The 14,659-nt window shown below is 42.7% G+C and overlaps 2 pseudogenes; one reads left to right on the forward strand and one right to left on the reverse strand.

The window, feature by feature from the left end:
* Window positions 1–1,867: 1,867 nt before the first annotated feature.
* Window positions 1,868–3,804, forward strand: LOC102870957 (annotated as a pseudogene).
* A 5,027-nt stretch (window positions 3,805–8,831) lies between these two features.
* Window positions 8,832–9,796, reverse strand: LOC102868663 (annotated as a pseudogene).
* Between the last annotated feature and the right edge of the window lie 4,863 nt (window positions 9,797–14,659).

Here is a 14,659-nt window from a genome sequence, read left to right on the forward strand (position 1 = left end):
GAGATAGAAAAGGCAACTGGCAAGTGTACTTGGAGAGAAAAGAGACCTCGAAAGAACAAAGTACTATTTAAAAACCAAGAATGAAGTGGGAGCCATAGCACTCTCCGCTCTCAAAAACTACCACACAGTTGTCATAACCAAAACAGCATTGTACTGGTACAATGACAAATACATTTACCAATGGAATAGAATTGAGAACCCAGAAATTAATCCCTCTATCTATGGTTAACTGATATTCAGCAAGGAAACAAAAGCTAACAAATGGGGAAACAAAAACCTCTTCAACAAATGGTGCTGGAAAAATTGAAGAAAGCTGAAGCAGGATGTACACCTCTTACTATACACACAAATCAACTCAAGGTTGGTCAGCAACCTAGGGTTAAAGCCCAAAACAATAAAGACCATAAGAGACAAAATTGGACCAACCTTAGAAGCCCTAGCTCATGCTATAAAAAGGCTGACAAATACAGTCAGAAATACACAATCAGGAGAAGATAAAAATGACAAATGGGACCTTCTAAAGATTAAACACTTGTGAACATCAAAACCATTTTGCAAAAAGGGCGGGGGGGGGAAAGAGGAGGCGGGCAGGGGGGCAGGGCATACTTATTAGGAAAAAAACATTTGGCAATACCATTCAGACAAGTGCCTCCTATAAAAAGTTTACAGACTCCTACAGGGCCTCCACAAGAAGACTAATAACAATTACAAAATGGGCAAAAGACATGGAAAGACTTCACAGAGGGAATTTATTTGGATGGCAAACAAACACATAAAGAAATGCTCAAAATCACTGAGAATAAAAGACGCAAATCAAAACCGGTGAGATACCTTCTCACCCCAAGAGCAGTGGCAAAGTTTAACGGTACACCAAGTGATAAATGTTGAAGAGAGGATGTGGAGAGACAGGAACTCTCATACATTGTTGGTGGGATTGTAAAATGAACCACACTGGAAGGCAGTTTGGCATATCTTCAAAAAGCTGAACACAGAAATTCCATATGATCCAGCTATTCCACTGCTCGGAATATAGCCTGAGAAAATGAGAACTGAGACACAGAGATTTGAACACCACTGTTCATAGCAGTGTTATTCACCATTGCAAGGACATGGAAACAGCCCAAATATCCAACCTCAATGAAATAGATTGAGAAATTGTGGTATATTCTTGTGATGGAATAGCACACAGGAGCAATGACTTTTAAAATGACTACCTAACTTGAGAGGGACTAGAGAGCATTTATGCTTAGTTAACTAATTCAGTCCCATATGGACAAAGACCATTATTTTAGAAAAAGACCATTATTGTAGAAATAGAAAGATAACTAGTAAAACATGTATGAAGGTCCAAGGGCGGGAGGGTAGGAGCAGAGGGGTAAGGATGGTCACAAGGGGGAGGTAATCATAGGGGTGCACAATTTGATGGGTGGAGAGGGTGTGGGTAAAGGAAATGGAAAGATCTGGTGTGAAAAACAATGTATACAAACTTTGTAAGCAAAACAGTAAATAAAAATAAAAATTTTATTTAAAAAGTTCTCAAGAAAGTGGAAAAATATTTGCAAATCATATTCTGGAGAACAGGGTCCCGGCAGCAAGGGGCTTGGGTTTTGTTTGAGTCCTGCATTAAGGGCCCAGGTGCCGGGGCCCAAGGTGTTGCCTCAATAGTGGTAGAGGGACGGGATCACCGACCTGCAGAGAGTGGATGCCAAGAACACCGGTTACTCATCTGCAACTACCAGAGTAGTCTCTGCAAGGTGCTCCAGTGCACACAGAGCAGAAGGGGTTGGAAAGAGACTATGCTCGATCTGTGATTACACTAGCTCTTGGGGCCAGAGTAGGGCCAGGAGGATGCTTTCCCAGACCCACCATGGGGCTGCGCTGTAGGGGATTGCTGTTCAGTTTTGTCTGACTCAGAGAACCTAGCCCATGTGGAGAAGGTGGAATCTAGTGATGGGGAAGGAGTAGGAGGGGAGGCAGCAGCCCTCATTAGCAGCTTTTCTTCTCCTCCTGACTACAAGTTTAATGTGTGGACCCGACTAGACTGGGCTGTAATGGAATTTGAGAATGGGAACAGGTCTTGGTCAGTGTGTGGGGAGGAATTCCAGGGAAACTCATTAAGATCAACATCATGAACATGAACAAGCAAAGCAAGCTGTACTCTCAGGGCATGGCCCCTTTGCGCATATGGTGTCCACCCGGCCATGCTGGAAATGCATTCGAGACTGGCCAATATTTGAGATGACAGAGACACAATTTGTGTTATTTTTTGGTTCACTGTTTTGTGGAGGGCCATAGGGCCACCACCTTCTTCGTCTTCTGCTATCCCTTCTCCTACAGAGACTGCCAGGATTTGCTAAACCAGCTAGACCAGCAATTTATGGAGAACCACCCTACTCATAACAGCCCCCTGGATACCATCTATTAACATGAGAAGCTCCTTTGTCATTATTTGGATGGACTTCGTGTAGATCTGCTAACAATCAGTTCCTGCCTTGGGCTTCTAAAAGACTGAGAACCCCATCTACAGCAGCTATTTCCTGATATTAGCACCTCTCGACCATTCCATTTCTTCAGCAAGAAGATATTCTTCTTAAGCAGCAGGGTACACCCTGGAGAAACTCCATCTAGCTTTATCTTCAATGGCTTCTGGACTTCATCCTTTATCCAGACAACCCCCAGGTTCAATCAAGCACTACATTGTCTCTTTGTCTTTAAGCTGATTCTCAAGCACTACACTGTCTCTTTGTCTTTAAGCTGACTCCCATGCTGAACCCTGATGGTGTGGTCTGGGACCATTACTGCACAGACACACGGGGAGTGAACCTGAACCTTGAGTATCCGAAGCCTGATGCAGTCCTGCACCCAGCATTTATGGGGCTAAATCTGTGCTGCTCTACCACCATGTGCACTCCTGTCTGAACTCCCAGGGCCCCCTTGACCACCAGCACAGTGCCCATCTCTCTCCTGACGCTCCTCTTTCTGACCTTGAGAAAGCCAACAACCTCCAGAATGAAGCACACTTACCTGGGAACTTACCTGATGGAGAGAAACCTAAGACCCGGAGGCAGAGACAGCAGAGCAGAAGACCATTAGTAATAGTTTGTGGATCATGTCAGAACTGTCAGCCAGCATTGTGGAGCCAGCCCCAGAGACCATCCTGCCCAAGGAGAGTGGTATTGCTTACTACGTGGACCTGCATAGACATGCTTCCAAAAGAGGCTGCTTCATGTATGGAAACAGCTTTAGTGATGAGGACACCCAAGTAGGACCCTTAAGAAGGTCTTGTGAAAGTGGAAAGTACTGCAGGTTAGGAGTGAGGATTAAGCCAAGGGCAGAGAAAGAAGGAATGGGCAGGAACACCTGTTGCTGTAAGAGGTAGCTTCAACTTTGAATGAGCTTTGAAGGGCCAAGAAGAAACAGCACAGGGACCGTTCGTCTTAGGCACTATGTCAAGATCAAGCTGTCAATCCTCTAGTCTTTCTTAGCACTTGGGAATCCAGAGAAACAGAATTTTAAATGTCTGAGCTTAAAGAGTCAGAGCTAGACCTTCACAAAATTTAGAAATAATGCTGGAAATTCAGTAAGAATGCAAGAAATGTTGATTACTGATGATGGATGTGATGGTATCTGCTCTGTATGGAGTCACCTGGATCATGCTTGCCATCCTTCTTACCTCTTGTCCCTTAGTTCTTTCTTTACCTCCCTCTGAGTTACCCTTCTCCCCTTAAACAGGTAGAAAATATGCTGTATCCAAAGCTAACAAACAAACAAACAAATCATATTTCAATAAGGCTTAATGTCTAGAAGACTATATCATGAATTTCTAGAACTAAATAACTAAAAGGCAAATTACCCAAATAAAAAATGGGTACCTTAGGTTGAATTGGGTCCCCAAAAAATACACCAATGTAAAGATACAATGTGGAAACTATGTAAAGATACCTCGATGATCTAATAAACCATAGTTCTAAAAGGACTGATTCATCTGACATCAGCAATGATACCTGTGCTGACATGCCTCTTCTAAACCTCACTTCAACTTTTGGCAGCTCTCTATCAACGTACTCTTCTAGCTGTTTTTCGATAATCTTCACTAACATTTTGCTTGCATGCAATATTAATAATTTTGTTCAATAATTTCCATATTCTGTTGGGTCACCTTTCTTGGAAATGCGAGCAAACATGGAACTCTTCTAGTCATTTGGCCAGGCAGCTATGCAGATAAGAGAGGGCTCTCATGTACAGTAGAATACTGAATACTATCAAATGGATAAGGAGCTCTGGTGGTCTAGTGGCAAGAAGCTGTGCTGCAATTCTTAAGGCACATGGTTCAAATCCACCAGCTGCTCGGTGGGAGAAGTATGGGCAATCTCCTGCCATGAGATTAACTGCCTCTGAAAATCTGCTATGGGTCAGTTCTGACTTGGTATACAACAACAACAAATGGATGACTGGTAAAAGACATCATTTTGCAACTAACATATGGAGGACTGCTTCCAGTAAGAACCATCAATGGGAGCTAAACAGAGAAAGGAGATCTAAGACCATCTTCATGATCTTAAAGTGGCTCTCAACAGCTATTGACTAGTTACAAGAGAAGAAAGTTACTATCAAGCCAGAACTGACTCATAGCTGACCCTCCAGCAATTGTCTGAGGTTGTCAATTATGTGGGAGGAGACTGTCCATCTTTCTCCCTTGGAAACACTAGTGGATTCCAATGAAGAAGCACCACCTGTAGGTAAGCAGTGCAACTCTCTGTGGACTACACCACCAGAACTCCCTATCCAGGCACAAGCAACTACCAGACTGACCCAAAAGGATGAAAAAGAGGGGAGAGATAACATACTTTTGAAATGTTTGTACTCTAAATTTTATAGCACTGAAAATATTACAATAAAAGATAAATTAAGAGACTGACAACTCAATGCGCCAATTGCCCCTAGACCCGACTGTGACAAACTGGAATACAAGTGCAGAGTACTACATCATCTATTCCTGCTAGAGAAACGAAAGACTTGCATTCAATAAACCATTCCTTATCCTACAAAGCCTCACTTAACTAAAGTTGCTTCCTGTTAGTCCTTAGCAGTTACCAGAAAAATTTGGTTATAACCAAGTGGAACTAACCTCAGCCTGCTGTACCTGTGCAAAAGTTGTCTAACTAGTTCTGAAGTACCCAACCCTCCTCAAAAATCCTTCTGTCTCCCATGAGGATGTATCTTGCCATGAAATTGTATCTTCCCATGAAATTGTATCCTCCCATGAGGATTTATCCTTGCAAACCTTCTAGATAAGATGGTAGATTGGCCAGATGACAGCCAGATCCTCTTCAAGTAAGTCACCAGAAAACAAAGATAACAGATAGGGTTATAATTCCCGAACCACATGTTTAAACAAAAAAAAGATAAAGAAGCAGTTCAAGTACCAACAAATGAAAGGTAAAACGGAATGAAAACATAGCTAAGGAGGCTGATGGAGTACAGAACCACAATAGCATGGTGTAGCATTTGGACCAACTGCCCTGGCTGGCACAGAAACCAAGGCTGGATCCACACAAGCAACTGGCTGATGATGATGATGTTGTTGTTGTTATGTGCCAAGGCAGCCTGTGGTTCATAGCAACCCTATTTACAATAACTCTGAACTCTGTCCTATCCTGAGTCAGTCTCATTGTCTCCGACACACCGAGTAGCCCCATTACTGAAGGGTTTGCGGCAGGTCAAGAACTGCAGTCTTCAATACGGATTGAAGATCAACATCAAGAAAACAAAGATTCTCACCACTGAGCCTATTGGCAGCACCAGATAGATAGAGAGGAGATTGAGATTGTTAACAATTTCAGTTTGCTCAGCTCCACAATCAACATTCTTGGCACCAGCAGTCAGGAAAGCAAAGGCGAACTGCACTGGGAAATCTGTTCTCGGGGATCTCTCCATTGTACTGAAGAGCAACAATGTTGGTCTAGAGACTAAGGTGTGCCTGATCCAGACCATGATCTTTGCAATTACTTGCTATGCATCAGAGAGCTGGACAGTAACTAAGGATGACAGGAGAAGGATCAATGACTTTGAGTTGTGGTGCTGGAGAAGAGTGTTGAGCATTCTATGGATTGCCAGAGAACAGGTCTGTCCTGGAGAGGGTGAAACGAAATTGCTCCTTGTAGGCTAGGATTTTCAATCTCTGTCTCACACATTTTGGGCTCATTGCCAGGAGGGACCAGTCCTTGGAGAAGGACAGCATATTTGGAAGAGTGGAGGGACAGTGCAGGAGAGGAAGACCCTGGATGAGATGGACTGACATAATAACTGGGGTAATGGGGCTACGTGCGGCTGATGATGGGAAAGTGCAATCTCTCTCTGTTATGGTTAGGATCAATATTACATGAGAAATCAGAACTAGGAAGCAGATACTGACATGGGTGGAGTTAGGGCTTTAGGTACATGCATGACTTCAAACAGTGGATTAATAGGACAGGGTTCAGATCTGCTGTTTGTAAGGATGCTATGAGTCATACTCAATTCAACAGCACCTAACAACAACACAACCAATCTTTGAACTCCCCATGGCATCTGACTGGCCCAGACTTCTGCCCTAAGGTACACTCAGATGCTCTTGGAAATCATAAGTATGACCTCACCTCAGTGACACATTTTCTCCTCTGTTTTCCGGGGAGGCAAGTCCATCTTGTCCTTTGGGACAGAACTTTCTTAATAAATCTCTCCTGCTTTGTATCTTCTTTTCTGCCTCCTTGCCTTTCTTCTTGGACTAGTGCTTCAAACGGGGTGCAGCCAGCCCTCTCAGCCTAGTGCTCCAAGGACCCTGTCTCTACTGGGATGATTCTTAGTAAGGCCAACAACAGCCCTTTGAAGGGCCCCCTCCACAGTACACTAAAATCAACTCTTTCAGTTTTGTTTGTTTTGTATGAGATTTGGAGGAATATATGAACTTTGTTGTTTTGTGCTTTTTTAATTTATATTTTAACAAAAGTTTACAGAAAACTTGGATTTCCAGTCATTCACTGTTGCACATTTTCCTCCCTACCCCTCCCCAGGTACTTCCCCTCCACTCCGCCCCCCAGTGCACTTTGCTATGTACCTCATATTCTGGACTGCTGTCATGCAAATAATACACAGTCATATATTTCTTTTAGGTGGTTCTTTCCTTCATCTTTTTAAATGCAGTGTTCATTATTTATCAACTCTTTTTTTAGTTTCCTCAACTTCCATTCTCAGTGAAAGATCTCAGTCACAAAAGGACAAATACTGCATAATGCCCCTGTTAAAAATCAACTCTTCTATGGGACGCACTCCACTGTGCACTAAAGCCAGCTCTCCTAGGGGCCACGGGGACTGCTATACACTGTGGAACCATCCCCTCCTCTAGTCTCTCCCATCTGGTTTAATTCTTCAGGCAAGTGAGAGAATAGACCCAGGACATTGACTCCATGGTTACACCCCATCATGCCCCATGCCTTCCCAGGGATCAGGGGAGTGACTTTTCCTACCACCACCAGGCAGCCAGGAGACTTCCCCCAGACCATCCCAGCTCCACTTGAGGGCTGAGCTGCACCATGTGGTTCACTGCAAGGCAGCAGAAGAACAATTCAACACTCAGAGATGTTCTCTGGGAGCCAGTACACTGCTGGGTCTGGCCTACAGCCAGGCCCTGGCTTAAAAAGGCACTACAGATTACATCTCAACATCAAAGAAACAAAAAAAATCCTCACCACTAAGCCAATAAGCAGCATCACAATAGAAGGGGGAAAGATTGGCATTTTCAATAATTTCCTCTTACTCAGTCAGATCCATAATTAGCATCATCAGTACCAACAGTGAAGAAATGAAAAGATCTATAGCATGGGGAAAGTCTGCTGTCAAGGACCTCTCTAAAGTGCTAAGAAGCAATGGTGTCAGTTTAAAGACCAAGCTGCACCTGATCCAAGTTATGCTTTTTCCAATTACTTGTCATGTATCTAAAAGTAGGAAAATTATTAAGAATTACAGAAGAAAAATTGGTGCCTTTGAGTTGTGGTGTTAGAGAAAGGTTCTGAATATCCCATGGACTGCTAAGAGAACAAACACATATGTCTTGAAGAAAGTGCAACAAGAGTGCTCCTTGAAGGCAAAGATGGTGAAACTTCACTTCACATGCTTTGGGCATGGACATCATACTTTGAAAGGGGCAGCAACACTGAAGGAGAAGATGACCCTGACAAAATGGATTGCCACTGTGACTGTAACAAATGGCCCAAGTATTTCAGAGATGATGAGGATTATAAAGGCTAGGAAAGGTGCAAAGGCTTGCTATGAGTCATACTTGACTCCACAGCACCTAGCAACAGTCTCTGATATGGGTCCTTCCTCTCACTCTTGTTTGGGACTTAGGCATCCCAGATTGGCAATGACAATATCTAGTCATCTCTGACCGAGTACCCTGCACGCACCCATTGCGTGAACTGGCAAAGACATCATCCAAGCCAGGGAGAGTAGCTGAGGGTCCACTGAAGCCAACAGAATCTCTATTCCCAGCGGGGTGCCTGACAGCTCAACAACCCACAGCCCAGAAGAAGTGCTATCAGCCAAGTGGCTGGTTCCTATCTTGGGGCCTCAAGTACCTCAAACGAGCAGAAACTCTGCCCTTATTGGTAACCCCAAATCCAGCCTTCAGTTGGACTGGTAGACACACTGTCCCAGGCCAGATATCTGATCTCCATTTACCTCAGCAATAGATGTGTAGACCCATCATTCTTTGGATTTCTATTTTTCCAGTTTGAAAAAACAGTTACTGTATTATTAACTGACAGATTACAAAAACAACCGTGGTTGAAACCTTAGTTCATTCTTCTAATAAGTCTTGATCTGAGCTTCCCGGCTGCCAGCAGGTCCACCTTATACAAAATGAGTGGTGTTGTTCTTCATTCCACCTTGTGGAGAAGATAATTTGAAGGTCCAAAAGAAGTTGTTCACCTCTTTGAAGTGTTTACCAACAGTATAGATCACATGAATCAGATTCTCCATGAGGAAAGAGAGCTCCCATATTCACCAAGAGAACATGTAATCTGTCAGAGAAATTCCCTCCTTACTCATTTTGCAATAACCACGCTTATAGTCACTGACAGACAGGATTGGGTACTTTATGCCATATATGGTTCCACAATCCTCAGCATGTTAATCGAAGCTTTGTTGAGTTTAACAAAGGTGCTATCAAAGATCTGGTGAAGGTGAAGGAGCTGCAACACCTTACAGAACTTTGGGCTCACATCATTGATATCTGATGACAAATGCCAGTTTGGGTTCTGCAGGTATGTAGAAGCTACCAGCTTTTCTTGCAATCTGAGCCATTCATATGTCAGTTCTGTACATATGTGTATATGCCTTGTGGTAGGCCTAGAGAAGGTGAGATCTTGGAGGCAAGGATTCTGAAGCTTTGTCTGACACACTTTGGGCATGTTGCAAGGAGTGGACTAGTCATGCTGGGGAGGGTGGAGGGACAGTGCAAGAGAGAAAGACCCTCGATGAGATGGACTGATTCAGTGATTGGGGGAATGGGAGGTAGATGTGTCAGAGACAATAAGATTGGCACAGGATAGGGTGGTGATGAATTAGTTGCAGGTGACTAGATGGCACATAACAACAAGTGCTTAACCTTTCATAGTTAAGTTTCCTCCTCACCCTTTGAAGAATCTTTTGGGCAAACTTTTTCTCAGGCTCTTGACCCTTAGAAATTCCTTCACTTTTTCTGAAGAGTTTCTAGTACTGCAGGGACCTTTTTTTTCTTCTCCTCAGCAGCTTCCATAGTCCAGGCAGAAAATTTAAAAAGCCACTTTTTAGGTTTCCGTTGTTTGTTTTTCTTATTCTGGGGGCCCATCTTTTGTTCTGTTTTGCCTTCTCTCTTTCTCTTTAGCTTTTTTCCTTTTCCTTGATGGTTCTCCCTCTCCCCCCTCTCTGCTTCTTTCTTCCTCTCCCCCAACTCCTTCCCCACTCCCTCTCCCCATCTCCCTCTCTTTCTCCTTTTCTCTTTCTCTCTTTTTATCCTGATTCTCTTTCATTGTATGCCACTATCAGTTTTTATTTTACTGTTACCTTTTCTGTCTAATCTTGGCTTTGGCTGGTGTCTTCTCTTGTTGCTGTTTCCCTTTTCCGGCTAAAGTGACAACAGACAGCATCAGTGTCCAGCTGCACACACATCTCCTGCAGCTTCACCATCAGGAAAGTCTACAGATGAGCTCCTGCTCCACCTGCCCAGTGAATGACTGGAGCCAGCACAGGCCCAGCGTGCCCTCAACTGCTCCATGCAAACAACACACATCCTCCTCCGTCACAGAAAACAGCACACATCCTCCTCTGTCACCCCCACTGGAAGACAGAAGGTGAAACATTAAGAATTATAGCAACTTCTTTGGCTCAATCAGCTACATCAACAAAAATATTACAAAGACACCACCACCCAGTGTCTCACAGGCAGCAGAAAAGTTTAAAAACAATAAAAAACAAGATGGAACAAAAAGTATTCGAAATACAGAACCAGAAAATCTTTCAGAGGAAGAAATGCTATTGAACATCCTTCCTGATAAGGAATTCAAAAGAATGACAACAGTTTGGTGCCCACAATGGACCAAGAAAAAAAGCAAGAAAAACAGTGAACAGAGATGAATTTAATTTATAATAATAATATATGACTAAAGAGATAAATGGAAAAGAGAAGCCATTAAAAAGTATTTGGTAATGGTATGTCAGATAAGGAACTTATATCTAGAATTTATAAAATACTTGAGCACCACAACAAGATAAAGATAAATAATCCAACTGAAAAATGGGCACAGGATATGAACAGACACTTCACCAAAGAAGACATTCAGATGGCCAACAGGCACATGAAGAAATGTTCAAAATCCCTAGCTCTAAGAGAGAGGCAAATCAAATCAACTACGAGATATCCTCTCACCCCAGTCAGAATAGCAAAATTTAACAGAACAGCAGGCAACAAATTCTGGCGAGGTTGTGGAGAAACTGGACCCTTTATTCACTGTTGGTGGAAATGTAAAATGGTGCAACCACTGTGGAAGGTGGTATGGTGCTTTCTCAAAAAGTTGCAAATAGAGACACCATTTGACCCAACAATTCCACAAGTGGGAATACACCCTAAAGAGACCATAACTGCCATTCAAGCAGATATATGCACACCCATGTTTATCACGTCTTTGTTCACAATAGTAAGGAGTTGGAAACAACCTAAGTGCCCATCAACAAAAAATGGATAGAGAAGCTGTGGTATATATTCACATAATGGAATACTATGCTGCATTGAAAAACAAGGAACTCAAGCAATATTATTCAAAATGGGTGATCCTGGAGGACATTATGCTGAGTAAAATATCTCACTCACAAAAAGACAAATACTGCATAGTGCCACTGTTGTAGAATGGGACTGACATCAGGATTGGGGTAAGACTGAGATAAACTGGATAGATTATGTATGTTGTTGGTGTTGTTGTTCTTATGTGCCACCAAGTTACTTGTGACTCACAACGACCCTATGTAAAAGAGCCCTAAATGCCGCTCTATCCTGTGCCAAACTAGCTGTCTCAAACACATTCATTCCCACCACTCCACTCACAGAACTGATCTATCTCATTGAGTGTCTCCCTCTCCTGCACCGTCCCTCCACTCTCCCAAATATGATGTCCCTCTCCAAGGACCAGTCCCACCTTGCAACATGCCCAAATATGTCAGACGAAGCTTCAGAATCCTTGACTCCAGGGAACATTCTGGCTTCACCCTCTCTAGGACAAACCTGTTTGTTCTCCTACCAGTCCATGGTATATTCAACACTCTTCTCCCGCACCACAACTCAAAGGCATCAATTCTATTTCTATCATCCCTATTCACTGTCCAACTCTCCAATGCATAGCACGTAATTGCAAAGACTACAGCCTGGATCAAGTGCACCTTAGTCTCCAGCCTGATATTTTTGCACTTCAGTACTCTTGAGAGGTCCCTCACAGCTGACTTTCTCAATGCAATCCATCTCTTGATTTCCTGGCTGCTGTTACCAAGAGCGCTGACTGTAGAGCCAAGTAAACTAAAACTGTTAACTATCTCAATCTCTTCACCATCCAAAATGATGCTGCCAAGGGGCCCAGTGGTGAGAATCTTTGTTTTCTTGATATTGAGCTTCAATCCATACTGAAGACTGCAGTCCTTGACCCTCTGCAGCAAGCACTTCAGGTCCTCCTCAGTTTCAGCGAGCAGGGTTGTGTCATCTGCATAATGCAGGTTGTTGACGATTCTTTCACCAATCTTGATACCACATTCTTCCTCATACAACCCAGCATCTCGGATGATCTGTTCTTCACACAGATTGAAAAGGTATGGAGACAAAATACATCCCTGATGGACACCTTTCTTGATTTTGAACAATCCAGTGTCTCCCTGCTCTGTTCTGACAACTGCCTCTTGGTCCAAGTATAGGTTTCGTATTAGCACGATCAAATGTTCTTGGATTCCCATTCTTCTCAGAGTCAGCCATAGTTTGTTTTGATCCACACAGTCAAAAAGCCTTTGCATAGTCAATGAAGCACAGAAAGACATTCTTCTGGTATTCTCTGCTTTCTGCCAAGATCCATCTTACATTAGCTATAATATCCCTAGTACCACGACCTCTTCTAAATCCAGCCTGCACATCTGGCAGTTCTCTGTTGACATATTGCTCCAAATGTTTCTGGATACTTTTCAACAGAATCTTGCTTGCATGTAGTATCAATGATATTGTTCAATAAATTCCACATTCTATTGGGTCACCTTTCTTTAGAATCAGAACAAATATCTATCTCTTCCAGTCAGTGGGCCAGCTGGCTGTCCTCCAGATTTACTGGCACAACTTAGTGAGCACATCCAGGGCAGCGTCTGTCTGTTGAAATAAATCAATTGGTATGCAGTCAACTCCTGGAGCCTTGTTTTTTGCCAACTCCTTCATAGCAACTTGAACTTCTCCTTCATCACCATAGGGTCTTATTCATGTGTTATTTCATGAAATTCCTTTTTGTCAGCCAATTCCTTCTGATACAGTGACTCTGTGTACTTCTTCCACCTTCTTTTCATACATCCTGGATCATTCAACATTCTAACCAAACTATTTTTAAGTATTGCCACCATGGCTTGAATTTGTTTTTCGACTCCTTCAGCTTAAGAAATGCTGAGCGAGGCTGGCTCTTTTGATATTCTAACTCCAGCTCTCTGCACATTTCATTATAGTATCTTGCTTTGTCATCCCGAGCTGCCTTTTGAAATGTATACTGCATATACTGCATTGAGAAAGATGAGAGAGCGAACAGTTTAAAAGCAACATATGATAGGGTATTATGGTTATCAAAGGAATCCAGAATTAAGATTGCATAGTGGAGTGCATTTGGGGGGGCGGGGGGGAATTGTATATCAATGAAGGAGTTTATCTTTTGCTTTTTGAAGAGAGGAGCGAACTGCAGAGAAGGGTAGAGAAAAAGTGCAACAATGAATGAATGGAAATCCAAAATATGTGTAAATGTTTATTAAAATTAATAAAATAAAATTTAAAAAATAAAACTCAAAGTTGTTGTTGTAATGTGCCATCAAGTTGCTTGCAGCTCATAGCAACCCCTATATACAACAGCTCTGAACTCTATTCTATTCTGAGCCAAACTCATTGTCTCTGACATATCTACCCCAATTTCCCCAGTCACTGAATCAATCCATCTCATCGACGGTCTGCCTCTCTTGCATTGTCCCTCCACCCTCCCAGGCTTAATATCCTTCTCCAAGGATTGGTCCCTCCTTGCAACATGCCCAAAGTATGTCTGACAGAGCTTTAGAATCCTTGCCTCCAAGAAGCAGCTTTATTTAACCCCCTCCAGGATGAAACTGATTGTTCTCTCCTAGCAGTTCATGGTATATTCAATAGTCCAGCACCACAGTTCAAAGGTATCAATTCTCCTTCTATCATCCCTAGTCCAGCTTTCTGATACATAGCAAGTAATTGTGAAGACCATGGCCTGGATCAGGCACACCTTAGTCTCTCGACTGACATCCACCACTCTTCAGTACTCTGGAGAGGTCCCTGACAGTAGACTTTCCCAGTGCAATTCATCTTTTAATTTCCTGGATGCAGTGCCAAGAGTGTTGATTGTGGATCTAAGCAAACTAAAGTTGTTAACAATCTCAATCTCTTTGATGATGTTGCCAATCAGCCCAGTGGTGAGAATCTTTGCTTTCTTGATACTGAGCTTCAATCCATATGGAAGGCTGCAGTCCTTACCTTGTGCAGCAAATGGTTCAGGTCCTCCTCAGTGTCAGCAAGTAAAGTTATGTCATCCTGATGCCACATTCCTCTTCATAGAGACCAGCCTCCTGGATGATCTGTCCCACATATAGATTGAAAAGGTATGGAGATAGGATGCATCCCTGGCATATTAAGACTAAATTTAAGAAATACAATGGAAGGACAAAAAAAGCAAAACTAAAGGAACACAGAATTGGTGAGAGTGAGCTCTTCAGACGAAGGAAGAAGACTATGATTAGAAGACTGTCTTGGAAAAGTTAGAAATTTACAAAAAGCAGAAGAAAATAATAAGTATTTTTAAAAGCATGTTTATTTCAAACTATAAGATAATTTTTTTTAAAATAT

Source organism: Elephantulus edwardii, unplaced genomic scaffold (assembly GCF_000299155.1).
Source record: "Elephantulus edwardii isolate Elephantulus edwardi_28Jun2011 unplaced genomic scaffold, EleEdw1.0 scaffold00509, whole genome shotgun sequence".
NCBI lineage: Eukaryota > Metazoa > Chordata > Mammalia > Macroscelidea > Macroscelididae > Elephantulus > Elephantulus edwardii.